This window comes from Poecilia formosa, unplaced genomic scaffold (assembly GCF_000485575.1).
Source record: "Poecilia formosa unplaced genomic scaffold, Poecilia_formosa-5.1.2 Scaffold44, whole genome shotgun sequence".
NCBI classification, from domain to species: domain Eukaryota; kingdom Metazoa; phylum Chordata; class Actinopteri; order Cyprinodontiformes; family Poeciliidae; genus Poecilia; species Poecilia formosa.
In genome coordinates, this window is record NW_006799983.1 from 2,887,191 (window position 1) to 2,893,252 (window position 6,062).

General features: G+C 36.6%; 1 protein-coding gene across 3 annotated transcripts in view; it reads right to left on the reverse strand.

Moving 5' to 3' along the window:
* Positions 1-1,104, reverse strand: part of zcchc7 (zinc finger, CCHC domain containing 7) — a 55,280-nt gene extending 54,176 nt beyond the window's left edge. For 2 of the 3 annotated variants that reach the window (XM_007551942.2, XM_016671442.1), the window contains exon 1: positions 996-1,104. The gene's annotated coding sequence lies outside the window, so the exon portion shown is untranslated. The remainder of the gene's footprint in view (positions 1-995) is intronic. The other variant, XM_016671443.1, reaches the window with a different exon arrangement.
* Between the last annotated feature and the right edge of the window lie 4,958 nt (positions 1,105-6,062).

Sequence of the window (6,062 nt, forward strand, 5' to 3'; positions counted from 1 at the left end):
AAGTTTAAACAGTAATGACGCTTTATGACAACAGTCATAAATATTAATGAAGGATTATTCATGTTCATGACAGGTGTTATGTCATGTTTATGACTGTGTCATGACAGTCTTATTCAACCCCCTTCAAATAAAGTGTTACCAATGTATCTTCTAACGACCTGTATGAAACAAACTTAGCTTCTATAATTAAGGAGTAGGTGGTGCAAAAGTTGTAATGTACAGCTCAATGGAACATTAAATGTAAAAATACTGTTACACTAGGTATACATTATGAAGAAATTACACCACTTTTTGAGATTACCTCTGATTTCAAATTGCTTTAAGTATTATAAAACAGAATGTCACATTTTAGGATACTTTAACCTTTTTATTTTCAACTCTATACATTATTATCATTTGAAAGGACCACTAATGCTTTTAATTAAGTAATTGGTTGTACAAGCCAAATAAACCACGAGAATAAACTTCAGAAAAGACTGTGCTTTAGGCAACTGGCTTTCTAGAATGTTAGGGTTAACTAAGTTATAACTTTTCATTAAAACCAAATCAACAAAGAGAGACACAATGAGCAAGAAGGGCATAGTATAGCTATTGAGATGAACTATGACTGTTTTAGTATGAATGGAGCTAGCTTCCATTTCGAGTGGTTAACAACATGCTAGCAAGCTAATGCACTGCCATACTGCCATAGTTATTCTTACTAAGATATTAGCCTGTTTGAAAAGAACGACTGTCCTAAAAAAATAAACACATAAATCTTGTCATGTATATCTGAGTATTTTCAGTTTTCTGCTTATTTCTGACAGCTGTTAGCTGTTAGCACGTGCCATTGCGCTCTGTGCACGTGTACTCATGTAACCGGTCGGATGTAAACAAAGGAGCACCTCAACTCAATCACTCAATAAAAGCAAGATCAAAGAAAAAAGCTACAGCTTCACAATTCACATCAATCATTCAGTATGTTTTATAACCAGAGTTTTGAATCAGCAGCTCACCTTTACAGACAGGCTGGAGTCTTTACCCCAACTCATTTGCTCTCAGCCAGAAGGAGACAGGCACACAACTTCCGGCTTTCCGGACTGAAAATAAGTCGACTGAAAAACCCTCCGACGACGACAAGTTCCTAGCAGGCATGAATGGTACGGAAATGGTCGGATTTACAATTTAGCTTCTGAAGCACTCTGGGATAAAAATTAAAATAGAAATCAACTCTCAACTTAAACTTTTGTAAAATGAGTATTATATTTTAAAAAGTTTTTTTGTCTTTTGCAATTTTCCACAGGCTGATGCCAGAGACTGCTGGCTACAACAAACTCCACGAAAACTTTTTTGTGTTAAATATTTATGTTTAAAAACTAAATTGTTTAGTTATTTCACTGCAATAATGCTTATCAAAAGAATTTTTTTATTTGAAAATTACACAAAAACATATGAATTTTTTTTAAGAATTGTGACGTACTTGTTTTTTCAGAACACCACAATTATGTAAGGTGAATTAAGTTGGGGAAAATCACATGATTTGATTTAGGTGAAATCACACAGAGGTTGCAGTCAGATTGGAACATAAATGATTATTGAAATTCAGTGGTAAGAGAAAGGTTTATAAAATGTGTACGGATAATGTAGACATCAGTCATCTAAAACATGCAGTTTACTGGCTTTTTGCCTGGTTCCACTGCTAATTCAACACCATATGATGGTGATGAGCTCCAATTCTTTGAGATTGGAAGACCACCTTGCCATCACTCCCATTGTCATCTCCCTCTACAGATTTTTTATCTGATTCTGATCTATAAATGATAACACCGAAAACTGTTTTTCACTCAATCAACTCATTCTTCTTCGCAGTTGTCACAGAGTTTTTGTTGGTCTTCTTGACTGGGACCTGGTTTCAACTGGATCCCTCATTTCCACTTCTTCACTAGAGTTTGAGCATAGTTAATTTGGATTCTCGGTCCACTGGATAGCTATTTTAAGATAATCTTCCTGTTTTATTCTATTTAAATACATGCATCATCTTGTAAGCCTAAGCTTCCAAATTGTGATCAGAATCAATAAGATTTAAAAAGAATGAATATCTTTGTTTGAAAATGACTTGTTTCACCATATCTTTATCCACGGTGAAAGAATTATTTTTGTGATACCATGCATAGTTTCACATATATAGCCTGAAAATCTAAAACTCTGCCAGGCTAACGTCAACTCATGAGCACAGTTGTGTCCCAGCCACTATCAGGTGCCATAATGAAGAGACAATCGGTGTAAGTCACATCACCTTTCATCATAATATTCCGACTAATCAGTGTAATTATTGACATAAAAACTAAAATAGAAGTGAATAGTTGTTTTGGACCTCTTTGCTGTCACTGTCTTCCAAATTGTGGAAGACAATTTGAAAAAGCGAAGTTTGAAGTTTAAATTTGAAGAGAATTTAAAAAAGCATGTATTTAGCTCCATTTTTTGCAAAGCAATTGTCACCAAATGTTAAACTTTTGCTCACAGAATTACAATAAATTACATTATTAGGCAGATAAAACTCCCTTGCCAAAAAGGACAGGTTTCACTTTGTCACATTTTTCTTCAGACAGAAACTCCCATGTTGTTTCTCATCCTTTTACCAGTAATTCTCCCTCTTTAAAGCCCAAACATTAGACCAGAAACTGTGCATGCATTAGTGCTCACATGAACCTCCAGGCTCATTATGTGTTGATGGGATCGTAAATCTATATGTAAATGCAATTCAACAGTGTGCCTACCCCTATCAGTCATATTTATGACACGCATACTACAGAAAAATTATGCAACCCAGGTTCTCATGCAGGCTGCGTAACACTTACATCCGTCTTTTTGCTCCCATCTGCATCATGAGAACAAAGGTGAAGTCTGTGTTTCCTGCTCCGACTGCCGCCGTCGTAATAACAGGGAGGAAATGGCGTTAAGATAAGGAGCCAGAGGCTGAATGCCATCTGAATCTTGTGGTTTTTCCATGCGTGTCATCACAGGAAAGGCCATCACAAAGTTGGATTGTTGCCTTGCAAAGGTTAGCTTGCACCTTGTGAGACAACACTATCACCTACTTTAGCTTATGTATACATCTGACACACACACATAAACTAGTTGCCCTGCATCTGTTTGATCTTGGGGCTCTTCATGCTATCTCTCCAAATTGATGCAGGTTCGGGATGCCTCACTGCCTCAGTGAAATTGTGATGTGCCTGCCTGATTTGGGGTTCCATGCATTTGTTGGTATTTACTATTATTATTAAACAACAGGAAAATGGGGAAGTCTGGCTAGATGGAGGCATCTGGTTCAGCGGTTCAGCTCCACACCAGTGGTGCCCCAGACCAGTGGTGTGTTGACGATCAATGGAGTGTCCGGGACGGGGATTTAAAGTCCCCCTATTTCCAATCACACATTCCAGAGGGGACGGTTCTCCCTGATGAATGATTCTTATTGAGAGAAGGGAGTTAAAAGAAGCATGTCATTGCTCTCATTTGACGTTGTTTGTGTGCGCCATCATGGCTCCATCTTCCATCTGGCGCCATTCGCTGTCACAACACTCTCCTGGATACGTTTGATCAAAACAGGATTTTTCTGTCTACCACTGTTATGCATTGGTTATATCATGCAGCTGAAGATCATTTGTGTGCAGGCTAAGAATGCATATAGCACAATTCTCTTGTATTGCTTGTGAATTTAGTCACTGTAATGAAACACCTGAGATTTTACAAGAAATACCCGCAATTCAGTGCAACTTTGTAGTTGCTTTTACAATTTAAATTGCTCTGTTTTACAAGGCATAGTGATTACACAGCATCGTTTAGAGATTTAAAAAGCTAAAACAGTTTTCACAAACTGTAATCAGCTGGTAAACTAATAATTACATTAGTATTTGTTCCGTATTTTAAGAAAATCTAAGATGGTTTTCTTCTGCTAGCCAGGTAGTAGACTGTAATGACATGTAGCATCTTACATAAGTATAAATGTTCTTGAACTTTCCCACCTATGTGAAGTGCAAAGAAAATTATATATGATTTAGATTTTTAGAATGGTCTGGATCAAAACAAGTTCAACAGTCTAGTCAAAGTCCAAACATAAATCCAGTTGAGAATCTTTTGCAAGACCAGAAAATTGACCTTCAGATATTCTCCTTTTAATTCGATTTAGCTTCACAGATGAAGGTTTGTTTGAGTACAAGAAATAAGAGCAAATAGTTTGACAGATTGGCCAACATGTACAGCTTACTTCAACTAAGTTTTGCTCCTTTGTTTTCTGTCACTAGAAACCTTTTTCCACTCTGATCTGCACCTTAATCTAGTATGCTCATAAAAATGATGTTCTTTATCACAAAGAGAGTTATATAAACAATAAACATCCAAATCACAGAGGCAGAAGGTAATCCATCTAAAACAATTTGCCCTGGATCAGTGCTCCTAAACAAAAATGGCTGCCGGGCATCACCCCTATGAGCCCTCCAAGCTGGGCTGCATTTTTGTTTAAACTCCTGTTTTACTTAACTGTAGCACACACACTTTGTCAAATTGTCCTCAATTAAACTTTTATCTTCTTCAGTCCCATTAATATATAAACTGTAGTTGCATTTTCATTAATTTTAATTCTAATTCAAAGGATCAAATCGCTTTACAGGATAGTAAACTGGAGGTGAATTAAAGAATTTCAGTAGATTCTGGAGTTAATGTAGCATGTAGAGCATGTATTAATCAGGCGCAGGAGGAGACAAACAAGGAAGTGCAATCAGGAATGAGAATTTGTCAAGAAACTGAATTTCTTGTACTTTTATGCTTTTCTAACACTTTTTTTTTGTTTCTCAATTTTTATGCCTTTTTTCCCCCCCCAGATCTTATTCTAGACATGCACTGCATGCATCATCTGATTACCAACTGAGAATAAAATATTAATTAGAACTAGTGGCAACATTACACATCATATTGAGGCATATTGACATAACTATGATCATCAGACATAAACTGGTAATTAACGTACAGTGCCTCAAACTGTAAAAAATCAGTAGTAAGAATCGTTTTTCTGTTGCATGAGTTCTGCTCGTTGGTGTGTAACATTGACTCTCAGTGGCTTGATACACCTACAGTGCACACCAGCTGGGTGTGAAAAGATCCAAGGTCTACATGTCAGGAAAACCAAAGAAAATTGTCATAATATTACCAAAACATGCCTTACCAGCAATTTGTAAGAATGACTGTTTTTGCCTCAGTTGCTGTCAGCTTCCATTTACATCATGTCTTTGGGTTTTGACGCAATCATTCACTGAGCATAAGAAACCACAAATCTTAATTGAGAAGCGGCAAAACCAAAACTAGCATGAAATTCTCACTATATGATAACCTTTAGTTATACATCTAACAGCATCAATACCGATATTTAAAAAATAAAACAACACAATGAGATTTTTAAAAATTTAAAACCCAACAGGAACAATTATACCAGTTGTTAACAATGCTGTCAAACACATTTTTTATGTTGTTTATGATCACATTATACAGTTAAAAGATATATAATAAATATCCACCAGTTTATATAGTAGTGTTTAGAGTGTTTCTTACGTTGGTTGTTATACCTTTTTGCTGGTTGTGCTTTTTGTAAAGGGCATGTAATAAGCTGATGTTGCCATTTTATTAACCAATCTATCTGCTTTGCTAACTAGAAGATACTTCTTTAAACCACAGGTTTGATGTAAAAATGTGGAACGTGTCGTGTCGTACCTTGACCACCTTATGCTTCTGAAAGCAATCTGTCTGCAAGCCACCATTATGCCCCACTGTAAAAGTAGTTCAGATCCGTGGTCAACAGATTTCCTAAGGTTTCAGCAGGATAAAACAAGAGAAGAAGCCTGGGAACGGTTTTTAGACCAAGCGACTTCTGTCTATGCGGATTACATTTGTGAACAAGAAGCTCTTTACACACAGAAGCACAAAACGTCCACATACACACTTTTGTCTCCAGACGTTGTTACAGCACCCTCTTTTTTCAGCTGTGAGTAGAAAACCACATTGACAGCAGCCTTGTTCGCTCTTGTCCAGTC